The 24426-nt window shown below is 38.7% G+C and overlaps 1 pseudogene; it reads right to left on the bottom strand.

Annotated features, from left to right (window-relative positions):
• Positions 1 to 1438: 1438 nt before the first annotated feature.
• LOC116876785 lies at positions 1439 to 2062 on the bottom strand (annotated as a pseudogene).
• Between the last annotated feature and the right edge of the window lie 22364 nt (positions 2063 to 24426).

The raw sequence follows: 24426 nt of genomic DNA, 5'->3' as shown, positions 1-24426 counted from the left end.
AAGCCAAATACTTCATTTAAAAAGTGAGGACAAAGAAGCCACCTAGGCCATATGCTTAGCGAATCAGAAATGCAGTCATTAATGAAGCACAGTAATAAATCCTAAATATAACTATATAAATATAGCTACATAATATATAAAGCTTATATACAGCTAAAATAGTGAATAATATTTTGGTAACTATGATGCATAAAAGGCATCAAATTGGTAATCTTGGCTGAGGACTTCTTGTTCAATTTTAGCCAGAATTAGAACCATCATGTTTTCCATAGTGGTAACCACTCTATTTACAAAAATATGAAGGATCTAATCTTTGTAGCAATCACCACATTTAATTTGAAAAGGGGGAAGAATTCTTAAAATAATTTTTAGGTTAGAGAATTTATTTGAAGTTATAATCAAGACACAATTTTTTTTTTCAAGGCACATTTAATTTAATATCAACAGTGCAAGGGCAACACTCTTGGGTCCCCCTCCCTCTGTGGGAGCTTTGTACTCTTGCTTTGCTATTGCTCAATAAACATTGTTTTGCTGCCCACTACAAAAAAAAAAAAAAAAAAAGTACAATAGAAAAAGCCCAAATGCAATGAAGAAACACATTCCTCCACTAACAACTAATGATAATGCTCTTTCAACATGTGCCTATTGAAGGCAACGGAGATTTAGTTGCACCACTGAAAAAAAATAACACAGTGAGTCTCATCACAGCCAATCCTCTACTACACTCTAGTAGTGAAATGAATGTTTATAATGCTTCAAACAGTTTCAACCTGAAGTTTGATACCAGGCCTTTATGTTTGTACTGTCCATGGTAAGATTATCTATAGCATTAGCAACCATGCAAAGAACAAACCGTTGATAAAACCACATTGATTTAAGGCTCAATCAAATAATATAGAGCCCCAAACTAAATAAAGCATTGAATATATGAACTACTTGTACTGACATCTATTATTTCATTCTCTCATGACAATTAAATTGGTTCTTAGCAAAAAAACCCAAACAACAACAAAAAACACAAAACAAAACAAAACCAAAAAAACGCTCCAAAGCTCTTAAAGGCAAAATTTGCCTCATTTGAATTTTGACCCAGACGTTCAACAACAATCACAAAGTCCACAGTCTTATTGGCAAAACTGACACACAGTGTCTCTAAATCACTATGCTCAAGGTTAAGAGCACATTCTACTTTTACATTTTACTGGAATTTTACATGATCAATTCATGACTTTAAGTCTCTAGGTTCTCATTCCTCCAAACTGTCTAAAGACACAGCATGCCACAGACTTAAGACTTTCATTTCTCCCTCTATTTTCTTTTCAGAAAAATTTCCCCAGTTTCTACATGTTCTGGAAGGGGTATTTTTTGGAGGTGGCCAGTTCTTTGGAATAGATAGATGCTATCAGTCTTTTAAAGCAGGGGAGGGGGAAGAGAAAGAAGCTGAAACACAAGATTCATCTGGTAAGTTTTATCTTAACCATTACAAGATAGATAGTATAAGAATGAGGTCTTTTTTTTTTTTTTTTTTTTTTTTATTCAATGTCTGAGTCTTGGTGTGGAAACTGGGTACTTGGCTTCCCACCACAGCTCTCTCAGGGTGGGACTGCCAGGTTTGTCTTGCTGGGGAGTATCTCCTAAACTGCCAGATACTCAGTTCATTTTGGGCTTGTTCCATTTTGTCTTTAGTCCGTTGCAATTCACCTTCCATGTTTAGGAAAAACACGCTGATCATTGGGTCTACCATCAGGCAATGCTAGGCTAGTGGACTTGCTTGAGGTACTGGATTTGATTAGTACATTGTACACTCTTGCATCCCTCGCTCCTTGTTTGCTAATCCCCTTACAAGGATGTTTTCCTGGTTGTTGCTTTAGTTTTTTTTCAGACTCCCCTTAACTCCATTACATCATTAGAATTAAGATCTGTGTACTTTCCCTCCAAAGCTTGGACCTATACTTCATATTGTTTCCACCTGAGAGTTAACTCATTTCATGTCATAAGAGTGAAGAGTGAAGTCTGCTTCACTCAGTCAAGCCTTTTTGGGAACAGGTTCCTCCATGGTCATCTTGCATCCTTTCCAGACAGAGGCCATGCTGATACAGCCCAGTCACATAAGTAAAGGCCACCAGCCTGTGCTAACACTAGCCCCCCACTCCACTTCCCACTGCAGCCCCAGCATTCCCCTTTCTTTGCCAAGACATAATTTTTGAAAAGAGAGATTATTTATGGTCTTAAGGCTAATCACTGATACCCTCAGTCTTTTCCTACACTAGAACTAAAAAATATAGTTAGCTGTTTTACTTTTGTTTACGACTATGGAGAATAAAAGTGGTAGAGGGAGCCCGAGTTCACCTCCATAATATTTGAGGCTCTCTAAGTAAAAAATGCTCTCTGGGGTATAACTGGCTAACTTTTCATGACTGGGCTCAGAGGTGGTGGTTGGAAATGTAAGAGGGCCCCCCATAAGTATTTTAATCAAGACACATGATGCATAGTTTAACACAGTTTACTTTCTTCCTATCATTATTGTACTTTGCTTCCTTCTAAACTCTTTTGGACACATAGTTTTGAATGGTGATAACTGATTAAAGCAATTTGGCAATAAATGCTGTAATTCAGGGCAACAAGGACATAATGTCTAGACAAAATAATGTCATAAAATGTGTAGGAAAAAATCATGGCCTTGACTGAGGTTCTGAATAATCAGTACAAAATTTTACACTGTTGAACCCTGAATTTTCCACATTGGTGAATGGGCAGTTACATTCATTAAGTAGAATAAAAGTGGTCTGGCTTAATCCTGAAACTGCAATGAAAATTTAGAGGCAAAGCCTTCACATGACATGCTGGAAACTGGCTCTATATTTGTAGGTGATTTAGAGCTCTTTCTTTCATAAAGTATTTTTTTTTTTAAGATTTTATTTATTTATTTGACAGAGAAAGAGAAAGAAAGCACAAGCAGGGGGAACTGCAGAGGGAGAGGAAGAAGCAGACTCCTCACTGAGGAGGGATTCTGAAACAGGGCTTGGTCCCAGGACCCCAAAACCATGACTCAAGCTGAAGGCAGACACCCAACCAACTGAACTACCCAGGTGCCTCTCTTACATGAAGTTCTAAAAAGAGTGCTATCCTTTCCTTTTTCTAGCATGTTCCACAGAGAATATTCCAGTGTATGGATTACCAAAGGAAAAAATACATGCCTGGACTAAATAATAATTATAAGACTAATGAAAAGTCTGTGTACAATCCCAAGCCTCAAATCCTTATTGAGCATGAGGACTTGGATATAAACTTTCAACTGCAAATCACAGCAGCAATTAGAGGATAAAGCTAGTAAGAATAGAAAAGAAACTTTTTAATCCACAAGGGCATGTATTTCTGGAAGGCCCTTTCTGGCTTTTAATGTTAGCTATAGAAAGATCACATGAAGGGGCACCTGGGTGGCTCAGTGGGTTAAAGCCTCTGCCTTCGGCTCAGGTCATGATCTCAAGGTCCTGGGATCAAGCCCTGCATTGGGCTCTCTGCTCACTGAAGAGCATGCTTCCTCCTATTTCTCTCTCTGTCTCTCTCTGCCTGCCTCTCTGTCTACTTGTGATCTGTCAAATAAATAAATAAAAATCTTTAAAAAAATCCTAAGAATTAAAAAGAAAAAGAAAAGAAAGATCACATGAAGCTACCTGACTCTGTATGGCATCTAATTTGTTTCCCTTTATCTTATAGCTCTGATGAGTCCTTGGGGAGTTAGGTCAAATAACCAATGCCCAAGTGTCTAGAAGATGCTTGGGTAGGTCCAATGGTCCAGTGGTCCAGTCATGCTAGGAAGAGTGCCCTCCCTGGTAAGAAGCAAGGGGTCCCATGTTGGTTCATCAGCACTTTGATTCTTGAAATATACGGTGAAGAATTCTCAGTAATATCAAGATCATCAGTTGGCCGGAGATACAAACCATCAGAACTTTTGAGGAAGCAATTCCAATTGATTTGATACCGAAGAGTAAACTTTCCTTCAGAAATGGCTTTCAGTATCTGGGTGTCAGAAAGCAAAGCACTGGCGTTACCCTCTGCAGCACGAACAGTAAGAAATATATTTGTTCTGATGGGTAGACATTCCCATGCACACCATCTTCCATTCAAACCATTTCTGGGAAGGGCATCTACTGTGCCATGAAAGGCATACAGATTAGAAGCTATTCCTTTACATTTTGTGACATGGAATGATGCAAACTTAGTGTCTTTTTAAATCTCTAGCAAACACCAAAAATAATGAAGTCAGGATGCATTCTTCAAGGGCCACACTGAGCTCTGGCACATAGGGTAATACAGCAGGGTGGGCTTAGTAAAGCCCGGGGTTTCTCCAAAAAGAAAAATGTTAGCAGGGTTTTTCTGCCATTTGTGAAGTTTAAATTTATAAATAAAAATGGACAATGAATAAAGGAACATCAAAAAAAAAAATAACACATCCATCAAATACCTCACATGCAGCTAGGGAAACCGTGAAAAACCTGATAACCACTGATTCAAGGCCCTATGCTTTATTAAGACCCAATTACAAATGTATAAAAATATATTTTTTTCCCTCCAAATAAATATATAGAATTCTAGGAAGCAGTCCCAGGAACTCACTCCACCCTCAGGCAGAAGATATGTGCAGGCACCAAACACTTGTAATTTTCCCTTGTGTACCTGTTGACATCTATGCTCCCTGTGATTACTGCTGGCTACTACTTCTTCCCTTCTTTCCATTCCTCCTTTTCTGTTTCTCCTTCAATCCCTTTCCCTCTTGCTCTTCTTCCTGTTCTCTTTGCCCCGCCCTCCTTCCTTTCTTCTGCCACAGGAGACTATTCTCATTACCAGAAGCGATGTGCTAAAAAAAAAAAAATGAGAGGGCAAGGAACCAATAAAGCACTCGAAAAAACAGGAGTCCTTGGATGCCACCAAATCACTCTGAGTTAAGCCCATCCTCTTTCTACTGGAAGCAACTTTAGGAGTTTTCAAAGGAACAAAACAAAGAGTGTGTAGTCCCAGTCTCTCATTTGGGGAAACAGGACAACCAGGCAGTGAAATTGGCTTGCTGAGGTCCCACTATGAGACTAATGACGAAAATTCCCTAATAAACTTAGACTTTTTAAAAATGGTCTCCAGGAACATTTTCTCAACACCAGCAAGTTTAAGAAAAGATGTCACATGCAGTAGTGGTCATCCTCACATTACCTGTGAGTACCTAGAATGAAAAGAATCAATGGGCAAAATATAGATGTCTTCCTGAAGCTTAATATGGAAAGGCCAAAGAGACTAGCTTTATGTCTGCATTAAACAAGAGCAACCACCACCACCACCACCACCACAACAACAAGAGAGAGTATGACAATTTGCTGTCTGTGAAAGAGAAGCATGAGTTAGGGAGGCCAGTTTTTCCCTCCCTCCCAACGATAGGCCAAGGGGTGTCACAGACAGCTTGGATTAAGAACTCAGAAGGATTTCTCTTGAAAGATTTTTAAGGCCTCAAACACACAACTGCCAAGGGAAGCTGTGAGTTTTCTTTTTTCTAGCAGCCTTGAAGATTGTATCTTTCAGGATTGGTTTACATGTAATGTGGTTATGACCCTGCATGACCTTTCAAAGCCTCAAAGAGGCTACGATTTCGCAGTTTAGGGTTTGACGTTAAAACCTGAGTCCTTATGATGACCGTGTTTTAAATTCAACAATTTGGAAAGAATGAAGCATTGTCCAAGTGTTGAATATAATGACACTGGTTTGGATTTACAAAGTAGCCTCATATTCAACCTGTCCAGGTCGTAGGAAGGTGTGCTTCCCTTCCACCTACACTCCCATCCCCAATTTGGAGAGGAGGAAAAAGAGACACAGGACAGTGACTTAGTAAAGTCACTTCTGAATCCCAAGCAGGACTGGCCTCCTAAGAGTGCAGGTGCACAGACTTGCCACTGCATATCTTCCTTGGTTCTAAAGGAATCAGGACTCTGGTCACACCTCTTTATTATAAGAATAACTTATACAGGAAAACAAGATTCTTCATTTATATTTCTTATGAAGCTGATTTTTATTTAACTGTTATCTATTTTAAAATTACACTTTTTAATAGTGTTTTTCTGAGGACCACCCAAATCAGAATCCCTTATGCTTGGTAGAAAGCAGATTTCTAGGCTCCGAGGATTGTGTGACCAATTCGAATCGTGGAGGACAGCACCCCCCACCCAAGTCTGCATTTTAAACAAATACTCCAGATAATTTTTATTCATTGTTCTAATTCTTAAGTATTACTTAAATCAATTCTATAACTGCGCCCTGAAAGTCACAACAATTTAATTGCTTTCAAAGAACAACAGCAACAACAAATGTACAAGTGTAATGCAACAATAAGAATATATCATTAAACAAATAATATGGTAAGATGTGCTTAAAAAAAAAGGCAAGAGACATACTAAAACCTTTTCTCCTAGTGTGTAAATCCTCTCTTGACTTCATTTTCACAGGTGAGATTGATATTTATGAATCTATGTGCAATTTCATAGCAAATTAAGAGTAATCATCTGCCTCCTTTCTCTGACTCAGACTTTATGGGATTGACCCTGCATATATTCAATATTCTTCATAGTTTTTGGACTCAAATCCTCAAGGAAAATCAACATAAAAGCTTTGGGAAAGGCCTTCTCGGTAACCAAAGGAATAACATAAATAACCAGAAAAACCATCAGTGTCTGAGCAAAGTTAAGCTTTGATAAGCTTAATATAGAATTCAAACCTGCCCCACATCCAGATTTCCCAACGTTGACTCCAGAAAGGGACTTCTGTGCAACTGCCAACTCCTTACAAGTTTTGAATGTTACCTTAAATTTGAGCCTCTCTTTAAGCAGAAGTTTGCAAACAGAAGCATTATGAATGGGTTTTGATTCCCTGCTGATGAAGCTGTGCACGTTACAACTGACAGATGTTTGCTTGAAAAGGATGTACATATGCCTGAACTACCTTTCTATCTGCAGTGAGAAAGGAATGGCCATTCCAAATGTACTTTTGCCACTGGCCATAAGCTCTGTATGTAGAAGTACCATTTTGCATGGCGTGATCTCAAAAGTAGGAACAGTAAGACAGAAGGATTTAACCAGGGACAGCAAGGGACCTAATGCACCACAATCCTGTCTCCTATTAAGTGAAAACAAATTTAAAGCCATGCCAGGTAGCCAGCTGCCTTTTTGCTTTCTGAGATCAATCTTCCAACATTATCTGCCAGAAATCATAATACAAGACTCTCATGTGACCAAATCCAAGCAAAATTAGAGTGAAAAAAAAGCTGTATCTCTTGCTAATTCACATTGGTTACAGGGAACTCACTGTAAGTTACCACTAGTGGGTCTGTGGACAGAGTCATTCAAGGAGATAACAATAGGAAAATCGCCTGTTCGTTTATCGTGGCACTGCTATTTGGTTCTAATTAATTATGAAAATACCACGGACTACCAGTCAGCATATGACAGCTGGGGTTTTGTCAAAGCGAAGATATGTCAGTAATTTGAGAAACTGCAATAACTCTGGTATTAAATTTTTACAAAAAAGTGAAAAGGGAGAGAAATCTGGATATTTTGTAAGATCTTTAAGTAAGCATAATATTGAGTGTGCTACTCAATATTATGTACAGTCATCAGTTTTAGACTAGGGATGGAGCCAGATAAAAAATCTGATGAAATTATTTTTTTTATTAGAGGATTAGCTCTGAGTGTGTCACCTTTAACAAGCTAATCTCTGTCGCTGCGCTTCCATGGGTCACTTGTGGAAGGTAAATTGGCTCAACTCCTCTGGATGGCATTGGGACAACATGCATGCATACAAAAATATGTATGCCATGTGACCTTACAATTTAAGCCCTAGGAATTTAATCTAAGCAAATAACGATAGATATAAAGTAAAGATGAATTACAGGGTCATTCATAATGGCTCAGTTTGTAAGTGCCAAGAGGGAGAAGCCATGCAAATGTGCTAAAAATGAAACACTAGTCCAGCTATGGTCTCAGCATTCAATGCACATTTGTAAGGACAATTCAGCATGGAAATCCTTAAAAGATTTTTTTTATGTTATTTAATGATTTAGCTATATTATTTAACAGAGAAGAAATCTAACCAAATATTATAGTTGGTAGAATCCAATGTGTATGCATTACTGAGTTTTGGTGAATTTCCCAGACCAAGGGTTTATCTTATGAATGCATTAGAATGAAGGCTGGGTCTGAGGGTTTCAAGGGACAAAAGACGCTATAGGGACAGGGGGAGTTTCTACATGTCCAGGAAGGGGTACATACAAACTTTGTTATTCTAGGGCATTAAATCACAGTCCGTGGATTAATCAAGTCTTCCTCTCACCCCCTTCCCACTGCCGGCACCCCACTCACAGAAAGCACTAGAGAAGGGTTAAGAAGTGAGCAATGGCTCTGGTATTGCTACCACTATTTCTTTCTTTCTTTTTTTTTTAAGACTGTATTTATTTATTTGACAGAGAACACAAGCGGGCAGAGAGGCAGGCAGAAAGAGAGGGGGAGGCAGGCTCCCCGCTGAGCAGGGAGCCCAATGCAGGGCTCCATCACAGACCCTGGGATCATGACCTCAGCCAAAGGCAGAGGCATTAACCCACTGAGTCACCCAGGCAACCCAGGCGCCCCCAACAACCCCACCTTTTGATCTGACTCTCAGCTTAACTGAGAGATGGGCTCTAAATTGAAGGCATTAACGTCACTCTCAGCAACTGCTCTGAAGTGCTCACAGTACTTGTTGCTCCTCAGTGTAGTATTCAGAGTTCTTTTTTTTTTTTAATTTATTTCCAGCATAACAGTATTCATTGTTTTTGCACCACACCCAGTGCTCCATGCAGTCCGTGCCCTCTCTAATACCCACCACCTGGTTCCCCCAACCTCCCCCCCCCCCCCCCCTCTTCAAACCCTTCAGATTGTTTTTCAGAGTCCATAGTCTCTCATTGTTCACCTCCCCTTCCAATTTCCCCCAACTCCCTTCTCCTAACTCCCCATGTCCTCCATGCTATTTGTTATGCTCCACAAATAAGTGACACCATATGATAATTGACTTTCTCTGCTTGACTTATTTCCCTCGGCATAATCTTTTCCAGTCCTGTCCATGTTGATACAAAAGTTGGGTATTCATCCTTTCTGATGGAGGCATAATACTCCATAGTGGATATGGACCACATCTTCCTTATCCATTCGTCCATTGAAGGGCATCTTGGTTCTTTCCACAGTTTGGCGACCGTGGCCACGCTGCTATAAACATTGGGGTACAGATGGCCCTTCTTTTCACTACATCTGTATCTTTGGGGTAAATACCCAGTAGTGCAATTGCAGGGTCATAGGGAAGCTCTATTTTAATTTCTTAAGGAATCTCCACACTGTTCTCCAAAGTGGCTGCACCAACTTGCATTCCCACCAACAGTGTAAGAGGGTTCCCCTTTCTCCACATCCCCTCCAACACATGTTGTTTCCTGTCTTGCTAATTTTGGCCATTCTAACTGGTGTAGGGTGATATCTCAATGTGGTTGTAATTTGAATCTCCCTGGTGGCTAGTGATGATGAACATTATTTCATGTGTCTGATAGCCATTTCTATGTCTTCATTGGAGAAGTGTCTGTTCATATCTTCTGCCCATTTTCTGATATGATTATCTGTTTTGTGTGTGTTGAGTTTGAGGAGTTCTTTATGGATCCTGGATATCAACCTTTTGTCTGTACTGTCATTTGCAAATATCTTCTCCCATTCCATGGGTTGCCTCTTTGTTTTGTTGACTGTTTCCTTTGCTGTGCAGAAGCTTTTGATCTTGATGAAGTCCCAAAAGTTCACCTTCGCTTTTGCTTCCTTTGCCTTTGGAGACATATCTTGAAAGAAGTTGCTGTGGCTGATATCGAAGAGATTACTGCCTATGTTCTCCTCTAGGATTCTGATGGATTCCTGTCTCATGTTGAGGTCTTTTATCCATTTTGAGTTTATCTTTGTGTACGGTGTAAGAGTATGGTCAAGTTTCATTCTTCTACATATAGCTGTCCAGTTTTCCCAGCACCATTTATTGAAGAGACTGTCTTTTTTCCACTGTATATTTTTTCCTGTTTTGTCGAAGATTATTTGACCATAGAGTTGAGGGTCCATATCTGGGCTCTCTACTCTGTTCCACTGGTCTATGTGTCTGTTTTTATGCCAGTACCATGCTGTCTTGGTGATCACAGCTTTGTATAAAGCTTCAAATCAGGTAACGTGATGCCCCCAGTTTTATTTTTGTTTTTCAACATTTCCTTAGCGATTCGGGGTCTCTTCTGATTCCATACAAATTTTAGGATTATTTGCTCCAGCTCTTTGAAAAATACCAGTGGAATTTTGATCGGAATGGCATTAAAACTATAGATTGCTCTAGGCAGTATAGACATTTTAACAATGTTTATTCTTCTGATCCAAGAGCATGGAATGGTCTTCCATCTTTTTGTGTCTTCTTCAATTTCTTTCATGAGTGTTCTGTAGTTCCTCGAGTACAGATCCTTTACCTCTTTGGTTAGGTTTATTCTCAGGTATCTTATGGTTCTTGGTGCTATAGTAAATGGAATCGATTCTCTAATTTCCCTTTCTGTATTTTCATTATTAGTGTATAAGAAAGCCACTGATTTCTGTATGTTGACTTTGTATCCTGCCACGTTACTGAATCGCTGTATGAGTTCTAGCAGTTTGGGGGTGGAGTCTTTTGGGTTTCCATATAAAGAATCATGTCATTTGCAAAGAGAGTTTGACTTCTTCATTGCCAATTTGGATACCTTTTATTTCTCTTTATTGTCTGATTGCTGTTGCTAAGACTTCTAATACTATGTTGAACAGGAGTGGTGAGAGTGGGCATCCTTGTTGTGTTCGTGATCTCAACAGGAAGGCTGGAAGCTTTTTCCCATCGAGGATGATATTTGCTGTGGGTCTTTCATAGATAGATTTTATGAAGTTCAGGAATGTTCCCTCTATCCCTATACTTTGAAGCGTTTTAATCAGGAACGGATGCTGGATTTTGTCAAATGCTTTTTCTGCATCAATTGAGAGGACCATGTGGTTCTTCTCTCTTCTCATATTAATTTGTTCTACCACATTGATTGATTTGCGAATGTTGAACCATCCTTGTAGCCCAGGGATGAATCCCACCTGGTCATGGTGGATAATCTTTTTAATGTGCTGTTGGATCCTGTTTGCTAGGATCTTGTTGAGGATCTTAGCATCCATATTCATCAGTGATATTGGTCTGAAATTCTCCTTTTTGGTAGAGTCTTTGCCACTATTTCTTTATATTTCTTCCTAGATGATGAAGGGCATATCATATTAGGTCAGTGATTTTTCTAGTCTTTCATTTTTAAATTTTCTTTTTTCTTAAAGATTTTATTTATTTATTTGACAAAGAGAGATCACAAATAGGCAGAGAGGCAGGCAGAGAGTGGGGGCAGGAAGCAGGCTCCCTGCTGATCAGAGAGCCCTATGCAGGACTCGATCCCAGGACCCTGAGATCATAACCTGAGCCAAAGGCTGAGGTTTAATGCACTGAGCTACGCAGGTGCCCAAAATTTTCTTTATAATAAAATAATACATACATTTAGATAATATATGAAAAATTTTAAACTTCATTAAAGGATATGCAGGGGACTTCCAGAAGGCTCCAGTATTATAGAGGACCAAATACCTTGACTGACCCTCTTGCTGAAAACAAGTAAAAATTTCTAAATAAAACACTAAAAGGAGTTTATGACCGGGAGACCAAAATCCAGTGAAGCTAAGAATCTGAAGCTGAAGGAATCTGAAGGCAGCTTGGCTTTGAGGGCTTTGAGGGAAGAGTGAACTTGAATGTTTGCTTTCATGGTCTTATGCAACACACATGGCAAAGACAGACAAGAGTTCATCCAGGGTCTCTAATGTGAGGACCTGCAAAAGGAGGTATATGAATGGCATATATGCTAAGTATAAGGGAGAGCCAGAAATTCATTACCCCTGTGAGACTGAAGAAAAAAAATCATAAAATGGAGAACACCCAGAGCACAAGTGCTCAGAAAGAACAGACAGTTTGACTAGCCCTGCAAGGTTTTTGGATATTATAATTGTCAAGCACAGCATATAAAATAATCACATTTGTATGTATTTAAAAACCTAGCAAGTTTATAAACATAAGCAAAATGGGCAAGTAACTTTAAAAAAAGTCCAAATATTTTTAAAAGAGCTAAATAGAACTTCCAGAAATTATGTAAAGTGTCTTCAGAGTTAGAAACTTGGTTGCTACCAGTTTTTACATACAGCTTTGGGAGAATTAGAAAATTTGAAAAGAGATTTGTAGACATTATCAAGAATGAAACACAGAGACACAAAGAGATGAGAAATATTAAGGATAAGTCACATAACACAGATAATAGAGTGAGAAGGTCAAACATATATCTTCTTGGAAATCCAGAAGGAGAAGAGAAAAGGGGCTGAGGCAACAATTGGAGAATTAATGGCTATGAATTTCCTTAGTTTTATACTACTTAGAGTATACTTATTCTTTTGAACTTTTTGTATTGAATAGTATAAATAAATCAACTCAACGCACGGAAGTAAATTACACAACACCAAAGACAAAGGTAAGATTTTAAAAGCACAGGGATGGATTGAATCACTTACCAAATTTAACAATTTGATTAAGAGTTTGTTTCCCGAAATTAACAACAGAAAAATAACAGCAGTGGAATATCTTCAATATGCAGAGAGAAAGATAAATGTCAAACTAAATTTGTAGTCTTCATGACAGTATTTTTCAAAAACAAAGGCAAAGGAATTTTCAGACAAAGAAAACCTGGAGTCAGCTAGTAAGGCATGGAGCTAGAATCTAAGATCAGGCTGCGAGGTGTGTTCATGGTTACTAGTGCGTCTTTGCTTCTTGGCCTTCACAGCGAATAGAGGAGAGAATATCTGCAAACCCACATAGGCAAACATATACATATGTGCACACATACATGTATGCACACACATATTACATGCATTATATACATGTCTCTGTGTTGTAGAAATAATGAATTTACACTGATAGTCCCAATTCCAATCCATCCCCACATGATTGATTCTTGCTGTCATATGTCGTAGTGATAAATCTGGCTCCCAACAACACATTTACTAACTTGTTGGATCCTGTCATAGATCTAAATTGTTCAGAACTATTCTAACTATACCATGACAAAAGCCAAAATCTAATAAAATGATTCCCAGATTTGTTTGCAGTACTTGGCCCATAATCTTGCCCAAGACAGACAGTATATGGTCAAATATTGTGCTCATAAATTACATTAATTAGTGGTTGTTTTTACTGGGGGGGGGGTTCTTAAGGAATTCATTTAAAATACAATTAAGTTTATTTGTTTCAATCTGCTTTCAGTTTTAGTTTTTCCTCTCTTCCTAACCTTGTTGATTTAATTTTATTTTTTTGGAATATGTAGAACACTAATATGCTTCCACATGAAATTATATGAGAGAGGTATATTCAGAGAAAAGTCACTCTTTCCCACATTTCCTCCTTCCACAAGGAGGACCTTGACTCCCACCAACACTTGTAGGTAAAAACTTTCTTGAAATAAAAGTCAATTTATCCTTCCTGTGTTTCTTTTTACAATGAGTAACAGATATATGAATATATTCTTATTTCCTCTTCTTACACAAGACTTAGCATACCATATATCTTGATTTTTTTTTTAAAGATTTATTTATTTCTTTGAGAGAGAGTGAGTGGGGTGGGGGTGTGGTGGGAGAGGCAAAGAGAGAGAATCTAGAGCAGATCCCTTGCTGAGCACAGAGCTGGTCACCGGGCTCAATCCCAGGACCCATGAGATAAAGACCAGAGAGGAAACCAAGAGTGGGCTGTGCAACCAACTGAGCCACACAAGTGCCCCCCTATGTATTATCCTGTTTTGAATTTTTGTCCTATGGAGGCATCTGGCTTCTAAAAACTCAAGAGTTCAAGAATAAAACAGTAAAAAATTAGAAATATTTATGACAAAATTATAATGATGACACTGAATATCAAAATATCTGGATGCAGCCAAAGTAATACTTGGTGAATGAATCGAGCATTCATCTTAAGAAGTCAGTACAAAAGCAACAGAATAAAAGTAAATAAAACAGAAGAAAGAAGGAAATGAGGAGAGAAATGGTTTCTGTTTCCCTTGCAGCTATGTGAATGAGATGTGAATGGTCTGAGAAGGGCAATTTCTTGGTCATCTTTCTATAAGACCTGTTGTGGACTCTGTCCCTTTTTCAAGTAGCTGAGTAGTGCTATGACCGTGAAGCCAAGAACAAAACACATAAAGCTGTCCTGCCAGCCATGAACACACTCAACTACTCCAGACTGTAACCAGAAGGAAAAGTAAATGTCTTTCTTATGTAAAATGCCACATGAGGAATCTCTTTGTAATAGCAGCTTAGTTTCTAGATAAATTAATACTAGATATAAGTATTGTAAATACATAAGTAAACTGAAGAATATTAAAAATGACCAAATTTTGTTTATCCCAGGTGGTTTAACATAAGATAACTTATTAATATATTTTATCACATTAGCAGATCAAAGAAGAAAAATAGCATGATGACCTCAATAATTTCATTAAAAAATATTGGACAACATTCAAATGCCTAACATAATAAGCATAGAGAAGAAAAAGTATAACTACAAAAAATTAAATACTAAGCTCAATGTGATTCATTCAAAGGATTCCCTTTAACTTAAGAATATCATAACGTGTCCTTAACATTAATTCCTGTTAAGGGTGGTACTGGAAGTGGAAGCAGCACAGTAAGGTAAGAAAAGAAATAAAATAATTAGAAAGCAAGAAATAAAGTTGTCATTATAGGCTGATGATAAAATTGTCTATATCAAAAATCCCAAGGAATTACAAATAAAGTATCATAGTTACTAAGTTTAGTGAATTTCTGGATAATTTAGATTCCTTGGAGTTACTTAGATAAATGTATCAATTACATTTTTTCTATACATCAGGGAATTTTTTTTTTAGACTTTATTTTTAAGTAATTTCCATACCCAATGTGGGGCTCAAGCTCACAACCCCAAGATTAAGAGTTGCATGCTCTACGACTGAGCCAGCCAGGTGCCCCCATCAGGGAGTAATTTAAAAAGATACCATTTTTAGGGTGTTTGGGTGGTGAAGTTGGTTGAGTGACCTGCTCTTGGTTTCAGTTCAGGTCATGATTTCAGGGTCTTGAGATCAAGCCCTGTGATGGCTCCATGCTCAGTGGTGGAGTCTGCTACAATTTCTCTCTTCCTCTCCCTCTGCTCCTCCCCATGTTTATGTGTTCTCTCTCTCTCTCAAAAATAAATAAATAAATAAACAAATAAATCATTTTTTAAAAAAAAGATACCATTTATAATAATATCAAAAATACAAAATCCCAAGAATAAATCTAGCTACTTTTCCAGATTAAGGAGAAAATTTTTAAATAAAATTTTCCAAAACTTCCTAAAATTTCCCCAGGAAAGACTTCCTTTCCCACCCCCACCAAAAGATATACTCTGTTCAGAGACAGCATGACTCAAAATCATTATGAGGCTAATTCTTAACAAACTGACTTATTGATTCAATTCCAATCAAAATTCCCATCCAAACCCGAGCAGGGATTTCTTTCTGTGTGTGTAGAATAAAAGAATAAAGTAAACTGATTTTAAAATGTATATGGAGGAAGAAAGGGTTAAGAATAGTTAAGACAGGTCTTAAAAAGGAGTAAAGAAAGAGCAGGGAACTCAGGTTTATGAGAATTCAGGGATTGTTATAAAATATACTGAGATTGGGTGGTTTGGGAGCACATAGCCAGGAGAACTGACTTATTTCACAGCTGGTGGCGCTGATTAGTGGGCAGAACATGATCTTTTTTTTGTTTGTTTATCTATTTTTTTTAAAGGTTTGTTTGTTTATTTATAGTTATTTCAGTAAGAGTGTGGGGGAAGGGGCAGATGGAGAGAATCTTTGAGCAGACTCCCTGATAAGTGTGGATCTTGAGGGGCTCGGTGTCAGGACCCATGAGATCATGACCCATGAGATCATGACCTGAGCCAAAACCAAGAGTTGGAAGTTTAAACAACTGAGCCACCCATGTGCCCAGAACACAACTTTTAAACAAAAGTCATTAGTCATCTAAAAAAATTGCATTAGATCCTAACCTCATACCATAAACACACATCAATTTCAGGTGGATTAAAAACTTAAAATGGAACCCAAATTACAGAACTTTTGGAAGATGACATAGGAACTGTTTTATGACCTGGGTTGGGGAAGTATTTTTTATCCAATATATAATAACATTTTAGGACTCAGTTTCTGCAATAACCAAAGAAAAAAGACAACTCACATGAGGCAAAAGGATGTCCAAAATCTAATTCTGGCAAACTGCAGTGTTTGGGGAAAGCATCAGAGATTAACCAGCCAATACAGACTTCTCATGCATGATTCCTCCTTATCCTTATACCGCGGTGGATGGACTACACTGTCTGACAACAGCCAGCTAGTTTGAGTAAGGCAAAGCTATGAAGAATGCCATCAACATACATCAACAGGAAATGTGTAGTTCATTGAAATATCCTGCATAAGCAATAAAATAAATATTAAAGGCTAATATTGAGTCACAAAGGGCGTACTTTTCTATCAATATTAACAGATATAATACATTAGCACCTGAAAGCTACACTTAACATTTTCATCTATAAAACAGAAAGAAGTAATTCTTAGAGTATATAAAAATGATACATAGCTAGAGACCTCTGCCATGAACTACCTCCCAAATTATTTGGTTATAAGACAATGAATCATGGAAGTACCATGGAAAGCTGAGGCTACAGAACATAAGAATTTTTCCTCTAGGCCAGTCCTCACTAGCTGGTGACCCTACAGCCATTGCCATAAATATTTAAATCCTTGTGTTCCCTCCTATGAGATACCTGCTCATAGGGGCTGGAGGGAAATGGAGCTATCTGTTCACAGATTTATAAAATCCAGTTAACTGTAAAGAATTTCTTCTCCTTTTCTCCCTTTCCTTCTCCTCCCATCCTCCCTCTTTCTTCCTCTTGCCCTTTTCCTTCTTCTTCTCCCTTATTTTGTAAAAACAGAAATTACTGACAACTGAAGACAATTGAGGAAAAGTTATTTTCTTTATAAAGAGGAGAGAGGGGAGTAAAAACTGAATTTGGGGCATATTTTAAACTGATTTTAATAAATGAAAAATACAACCCTAACGTGTTTCCAATATCAGATGCTTATTATATTTGCAGAAGCCTAGGACATTTTTTTCTCTGTATGCTGGAAAAAGAAGAGAGCCCTATTCCCCCTATCTAAATAATTTCAGGCACATATCAGATCAATAAACCACAGCTGGCATAAAACAATGATTATTTCATAAGGACAAGTCCTTGTGAAATAGTCATAAATGTCTAGACTTGTAGCTGTGACTTCTTTTATAATGACAGCAGATCTGAAACATGAATTACTTTCTTTCCTACAAAAACAACTTTGTAATACTGGGTAGGCCAACACTGAAAGAGCAATTTTAATAACTGTCCTGAGAACACATTGGCCTCTACTTTCAAGTTTCTAATTTACGGACTCAATTCAAGTGAAAGAATGTGGATACTGCACTGTTCCCATCCATGGGCTCCTCTCCTTTTCAGCCTCAGTGTCCTCAAGCTAAGTTGGCTCAATGCCATCATGTAACTGAGGGAACCCCATCCTGCAGGTTAGTGAGTTCTGAAGATGTCAAGGTCATCAGCTGGCATTAAGATTAAAGTGGTCTTTCTGTACTGGAAAGTCACCAAGGTTAATTGGGATCTTACATCTGCTTCTATTCACATTAATCCTGTGCATTAAGACATGCACATTGCTAAAAATATATATTTCAAAGAATCCTTGGAAAGAAACCACAGGCCCAAAATAGTGTCACTTTGACCAGGTCACCAGGGTCTCAATACCTAACCTACTTGCATTTTCAACCTCCCCCCAGAAATGTAACTCAGCTATTCAATCAGGAGTTTTCTGATAAGCACCAGTGTGGTTACCTATCACATGGGTCCTCTCCATCCTCCAAAGAAAGATGAGGAATCCACCTAAAGACTTTCAGGGAAGGTTACCAGGCCTGGAACAATCATTTTCTTTTGCTAATAACTTTCTGGATCCACCCTCCTTCCTATAGAGACCTTCCACTTTATACAACTTCTCAGAGCTCCCCTCTACTTGCTAGATGGAATGCTGCCTGTTTCATGAATCACTTAATAAAGTTAATTAGATCTTCAAATGTACTTTAATGAATTTTTTTAAATGGAGTCTTTATAAACTGTATTCCCCTTCTGTTTGCCCATCTCTCCGGTATCTTTTGGATGTCCATTTTTGTGGTGCTGTCTTTCCATTCCTGGGCTGGCATCAGCAATGAGCAGAGCTTGACATCCTTGGGCTGACTCCTCACGGGCCTGACGCACAGCTCATGCTCAGAGATTTTGCTCTCAATAGTCCCTGCCACAGTCTTGGCCCTGCTGTGGCCTCTTTGGAAAAGAGATGATACCATCTTTGGATAAGGACTGGAGGGAAATGGATCTAGGTCACCTCTTTTGCCTGAGAATGTGTAGTACTTTCTCTATTGAAAACTTTATAGTTCTCTTTAGATCCCCACCTTGGCATGTGTTTTAGGTATTTTTCATCTACCATCTCTTTACTTATATCTTCAGGGTTTCCCTGTTAGCTGGGGTTGAAATTGGACTACAGGAATAGCAATGTGACTGGCCACATTTTGAGATATAAATTTGCAGGTAGTCATAATTTTGACACCCAAACCCTCCACCCTTTGGTGACACATCACAGTTCTGTTCAATTACATGACAAAAAGTACTGCAGGTATAAATAAAGTTATGACCCTTAAAAATCAGGAGATTAACATAGATTATTGGATGCACCCAATCTTATAGCAGAGGATTTTCTCTATTTGCAAGCAGATGATATATCAGAAGAGGAAGTAAAAGAGATTCACAATGTGGGAGGGACTAGGCCCAGGGCTGCTGGGTTTGGAGATGAAGGAAGCCATGATCTAGAGCATGTGAGCCACCTCTAAAAGCTGGGAATAACATCAGACTGTCAGCTGGGAAGGAAAGTAAGACCTACAGCCACGTGGAACTCATTTGTGCCCAAAGTGTAAATGAGCCTAAGAAACAGATGACTGCTCATCCCACCCCCAGGGATTCCACATAAGACCCAGAATGGGCAACATCTTGATTCTGGCCTTGTGAGGCTCAGAGCAGAAGAACCAGCTGAACCCACCAGGACTTCTGACCTACAGATGTGTGAGACACTAATTTGGGTTGTTTTAAGCCATTTAGTTTGTGGTAATGTGTTACAGAAGTAATAGAAAACCAGTAAAATTAGTTATCACTTTTCCCATACTTTCCAATTTCTCTTTTCTCCATTCAAACAGGAAGTTGTTTCTGTGTTCTAGCTTTGCGGAGCCATGAGGTATGGCATGTGACCAGAATTTATTGGCGCATTTTCTGGCCTTTGTTTATAGAAATAGAAGGTTGAAGGGAAAAGAGGCTTTGGGGCTTGGATAAGATGTCCAAGTGAGGAGAAACCAGGGGTAGTTGGGAGAGTACCTTCTGAACCGGAGTTATCCCTGGGTTTGTGGGCAGAAGACTGGGAAAGAAGACGAGAGGGATCACCAGAAGAAGGGTTCTTAGGAACTGGTAGCCCAAGACAGAACCCACTGCCTAGAATCCTTCATTTACATATCCAGAAAAATAAGGCATAGCCACTTTAGAAATTACTGTGGACCAGAGCACAGAGGAAATTTTTGCTTAAGCTGAAGTTCATTGCATGAGAAATTCTTTAAAAAAATTAAATTCAGGGGCGCCTGGGTGGCTCAGTGGGTTAAAGCCTCTGCCTTCAGCTCAGGTCATGACCCCAGTGTCCTGGGATTGAGCCCCGCATCGGGCTTTCTCCTTGGTGTGGAGCCTGCTTCCTCCTCTCTCTCTGGCTGCCTCTCTGCCTACTTGTGATCTCTCTGTCAAATAAATTTAAAAAAATTTAAATTCAATTTCACTAACATATAGTGTATTACTAGTTGCAGTGGTAGAATTTAGTGATTCATCAGTTGAAGATAACAACCAGTGCTCATGACATCAAGTGCCCTTCTTAATGCCCATCCCCCAGTTACCCCATACCCCCACTCACCTCCCCTTCAGCAACCCTCTTTCCTAGAGTTAAGAGTCTCTTATGGTTTGCCTACATGAGAAACTTTAATAGCTACTTAGCCAGAATACCTGTGTCATTGGTCACAGGAGAGGCAGCATTTCCTTAATGTGAGGTAGGAGAAAAGAGTCTGGAATTTGGACCTTAAGAACTGTTTGTCTGTGTGGTTGTATCTCCATAGAGACATATCTAGTTCTCACTACAGAGTGTGAGGATTCTAATGTCTGTGTAGCTTTCAGAAAGAATCATACATTTAGATTTCATTGCTATAAAATGATCAGGTATGATTTTATGAGGTAAGGTCAGAAAATATTGCAGCCTCTGTGCTCCCCTTTTAGAGGTAATTTATTAAGTTAAAAAAAGGAAGAAATGTGCCTTCAAACAAACAGACTAAATTAGACCTTTCAAAACACTTGTCATTAAAAGATGGTTTGTTGAAACTTCAGACAGGTTAAACGTATGCCACAATTTGAGTGAAAAAATTAGCTTTCCAGGGTTGCAATTACAATCCTACTTAGTTGCCATGGTGATCACACAGCATATGGATTTTGTCAGATAAAGACATCAGGGGTGGTGAGAAGGGACAGTGTATTATTTTGAATCACCACATGCCAAGTGTCAGCCCTTTTGCAGTTCTCTTGCAAAAAAAAAAAAAAAAATTAAGGAAAAAAATGTGTCTTGATTTGGAGGGGGGTTGGGAAGAAGAATAAGGCTTTGGGAAAGCAAACAAGGGGAGATTACTAGAAATGTTTAAAGAAAAATCTGAATTTAAAATAACTTGAACATGAATGTCCAGTTGTATAAATAAGGGCTCCTTGGGGTTTTAGAGTTAGAAGCACCTGCTATTTAACAAATACATTCCAATAATGTGTGGCTAGTCTGTTCCAGTTCCTCTTCTATTCCGGTTTCTCTTACATCCATATGCCCTGTCATTTAAATGTTCTTTTCCTTGTTTTAACTATATGCGCCTCTAAGGTTATTTTTGTTAATGCTCTTGTCAGTAGGCTGGGCCAGTGTAAAAACTATAATGCAGACAAAGAATATCCCTGGACTAAAAGATGCGAAATGACCCCAAAAGAATTTCTTCTTATTACAAAAGAATAAGAAAAAAGGCTAAATACTCTGTGAACTCTAGTAGAATTTTCACAGTTATCTTCATTTATCACTCAGAACTTATACACTCATTATGACTACATCTGTTCTATGAGCATGAAAGTGAAATTGAAAGATAGTGTCACATCTCTGCTGTGGTGTGGTAGAGAGTCCCAGAGGTGGCTACCCCGGGTCCAATGGCTTAACTGGCTGTATGATGTGATGCTGGCAAGAGCCACAGCAACCATTAGTTCCCAACCTTATAGACTTTACATTTTAGTTGGTAAAGAGGAATAATCAACAGACAAGAAATAACACATAGGACATTTATGTAATATGATAAGAACTGGGAAGTAAGGAAATGGTGTCTTAAAAAGGAAAGTCCAACCTGGAGGAGGAAGGAAGAAGGTAGTGGGACAGGAGCCTACCTCAGATGGAGTGCCTGAGATCACCCAAGGAAGTGAGATATAATTTGGGATCTGATGAAAGAGACACTGGCAGCCAAGCAAAGATCTGGGGAAAGATTAGAGCCAAACAACAACACAAGTACTTTGTGCAGTCAAGATTTTGGCTACAGCAGAATGAGGAGCAGAACAGAATACAAGAAATTTTAAACAGAGGATCTCAGGAAGGGCCCAGTGGTCCAGGATATGGTGTTTTGGTTTTACCCTGTCTTCTCTTTAGAAGTTATATGATTATATCAATATGTTTTAGATTTATGCAAACCAGTATTAGACATACTGGAAGGACTGCCTATGAAAAGAAACATATGGGGTTGGATGGGGTGCTTTTAGGATCTTTTGCAGAAGTTTCAGCCAGTGTCTGGGGCTGACTTCCCAGATGAATGGATGGAACTCCTTCTTCTTGGCCCTCCACTCCTCCCAAGATTAAGTGATTCAGTGTTGCTATCCAAGTCTTGATGATCATCGTAATAGCTTGGGAAGCATGTTAAAAGTTCAGGTTCCTGAACCCTCTCCCAGGCTTGCTTAATCAAAATCACATGAGTGGAGCCGAGATCCTCTTTCCTCCTAGATGACTCAGCTCATCAGCCATGTTAAGGTACAGGGGCATAGGAGCAGGCCAATTCTACTGATGTCAGTAAGACCAGGAACTTTGAGAGGAAGTTACTTCTTGCCTTCACAAATGGGGGAGGTCCGAAGGGGGCTAAATTCACCCATGATCAATGCATTTGGGTTCACTCTCTTCCTTTCTCTGCTCTTGTTCACACAATGAGACTCCTCTGGTGAGGTCATTATGAATCTTGGTTGCCCTTACAGTCCCAAATCACCAGTCTGTTTACCGGCGTGGTGCTTCTCATTGCTGAAATGGAGATGATTTTTCAGAATGGCAAACTTGTCTGGGTATATAAATAGTGTGTCTGTGTCTTTAAATAGAAAGACATTAGGGGATATTAACCCAGGCTAATTATACAGATCAGTTATAGCTAATAATTAAAATTTGCCTGAGGCTTTGTGGGAGGGTTGCTCTTAGGGACTAAGGGTTGGTTCTTTCTCCCTTGTTGTTTTACATATTTACAAATTAATTTAAGTGTGATAATCTGCAACATTGATAATTTTAAATACTTAACTAAATAGAAATGTGTTAGTTTTGAGATAGGCTCCTTATGAGGTGACTAAGACATAATCACCTGTCCAAAAAAATCTCCCTATAAATACTCCATTGCAGTCATGGAGGGGCTATCTATACAAGAGGAAGAAACAGACACAGAGCTGAAAAATCCTCTCTGATTTCGTTCAGCCCAATTTCTTGAAAGCTGGTGTGGGGCTCAGAAAATGTCCACTATGTAGACATGTATTTGAAGCTGGACCCAGATCAACATCCAATTTAATACAGGTCAGCGAACAAGTGTTAAAAAGCAAGGTGACTCGCCTGCTTCCAATCTATACTGGATTAAAAACAATGATTTAGAGGTGAAAGGCTCTGTGTACTGTGGTATGAGCTCAGTGCCACTCAGCACTTTGGCTATTCTTCAGCGCTGAAATCCATGGCACCATATTTTCCTGAGGTCATCTTCATCAGACAGGATGTTGCACGGTCTCATCCTACCAGAGAATTTATTATATCGATTTGGGGAATAAGGTTAATTGAAATGAACTTTGGGTTTTAAAGGTAGGTTTGGTGCAAGCCTTAACAATTAAAATGGAATTCTTCTCCTTTAAATGACTTGGGCTCATTTGACTGCATGGACGGTACTGTTTAGAACAGAGGCAGGCATAATTTTACAATGTGAAATGCTCATTTACTTTTCTCCTGTTGCTATAACAACTCACTTTTGAACCAGACATGGTGATAGAAAGCCTTGGCTTTACAATGAATTTCACATTGGTTTTGTTTAGATTTTTCAATCATTTCACTTGGAACTTACAGCTGGAAGTATAGGAATAGATTTTACTCTCTCTTTTTTTAGAAACCTTCTTAGGACTGAGGCTCTGTGCTTCCATCTTGTCTCGAGTGTTGAAAACAAAACAAAACAAAACAAAACAAAACAAAAAAGCAAAAAACAAAAAAAAACTTACACCCCATGCAAGTTTGTTATTTCCCTGGCATAAATCATGTTTCAAACTCAGATTATGTGCTATTCTTTCTCTTAAAGGTAACACCTAGGTTTTTGATGGTTCTGACAAAGAAATATGACTGTCAATTCATTCTGTTTTTCAATCTTCTTGTGTCCAAGTGCTACCAGCAAGACCTGTGTCTCTGCAGGATTTTGGGATCTGTAAACCTCAAAATCCTGTTAAGCCTCAAACAGCACAGTAACACGCTTTGTTTCTTAATGACTCCAAGGAAAAGGCAAATAGACTTGGCAAAGGTAGAATAGACAAATATTTGAGGAGAAACACAAAAGAGTAAATACATACCCAACAAGATTCCAATTCTGCTTCTGTCCCCTTCTTAACTAGCCCACCAATAACAGATGCTAACATAAGCCTAAAACTTATGCCCTTATTTTTGGAGCTTGAGGTTCTCAAAGGCCAGCTTAGATGCAGGCAGAATTAAGAATTAAATTGAGGAGTAATGTTGCCAAGATGGTGACATAAGTCATTCCTGAC

The sequence above is a fragment of the Lontra canadensis genome, unplaced genomic scaffold (assembly GCF_010015895.1).
Source record: "Lontra canadensis isolate GAN:19392208 unplaced genomic scaffold, GSC_riverotter_1.0 scaffold47, whole genome shotgun sequence".
In the NCBI taxonomy this organism is placed as follows: domain Eukaryota; kingdom Metazoa; phylum Chordata; class Mammalia; order Carnivora; family Mustelidae; genus Lontra; species Lontra canadensis.
This window is presented reverse-complemented; position numbering and strand designations above follow the sequence as displayed.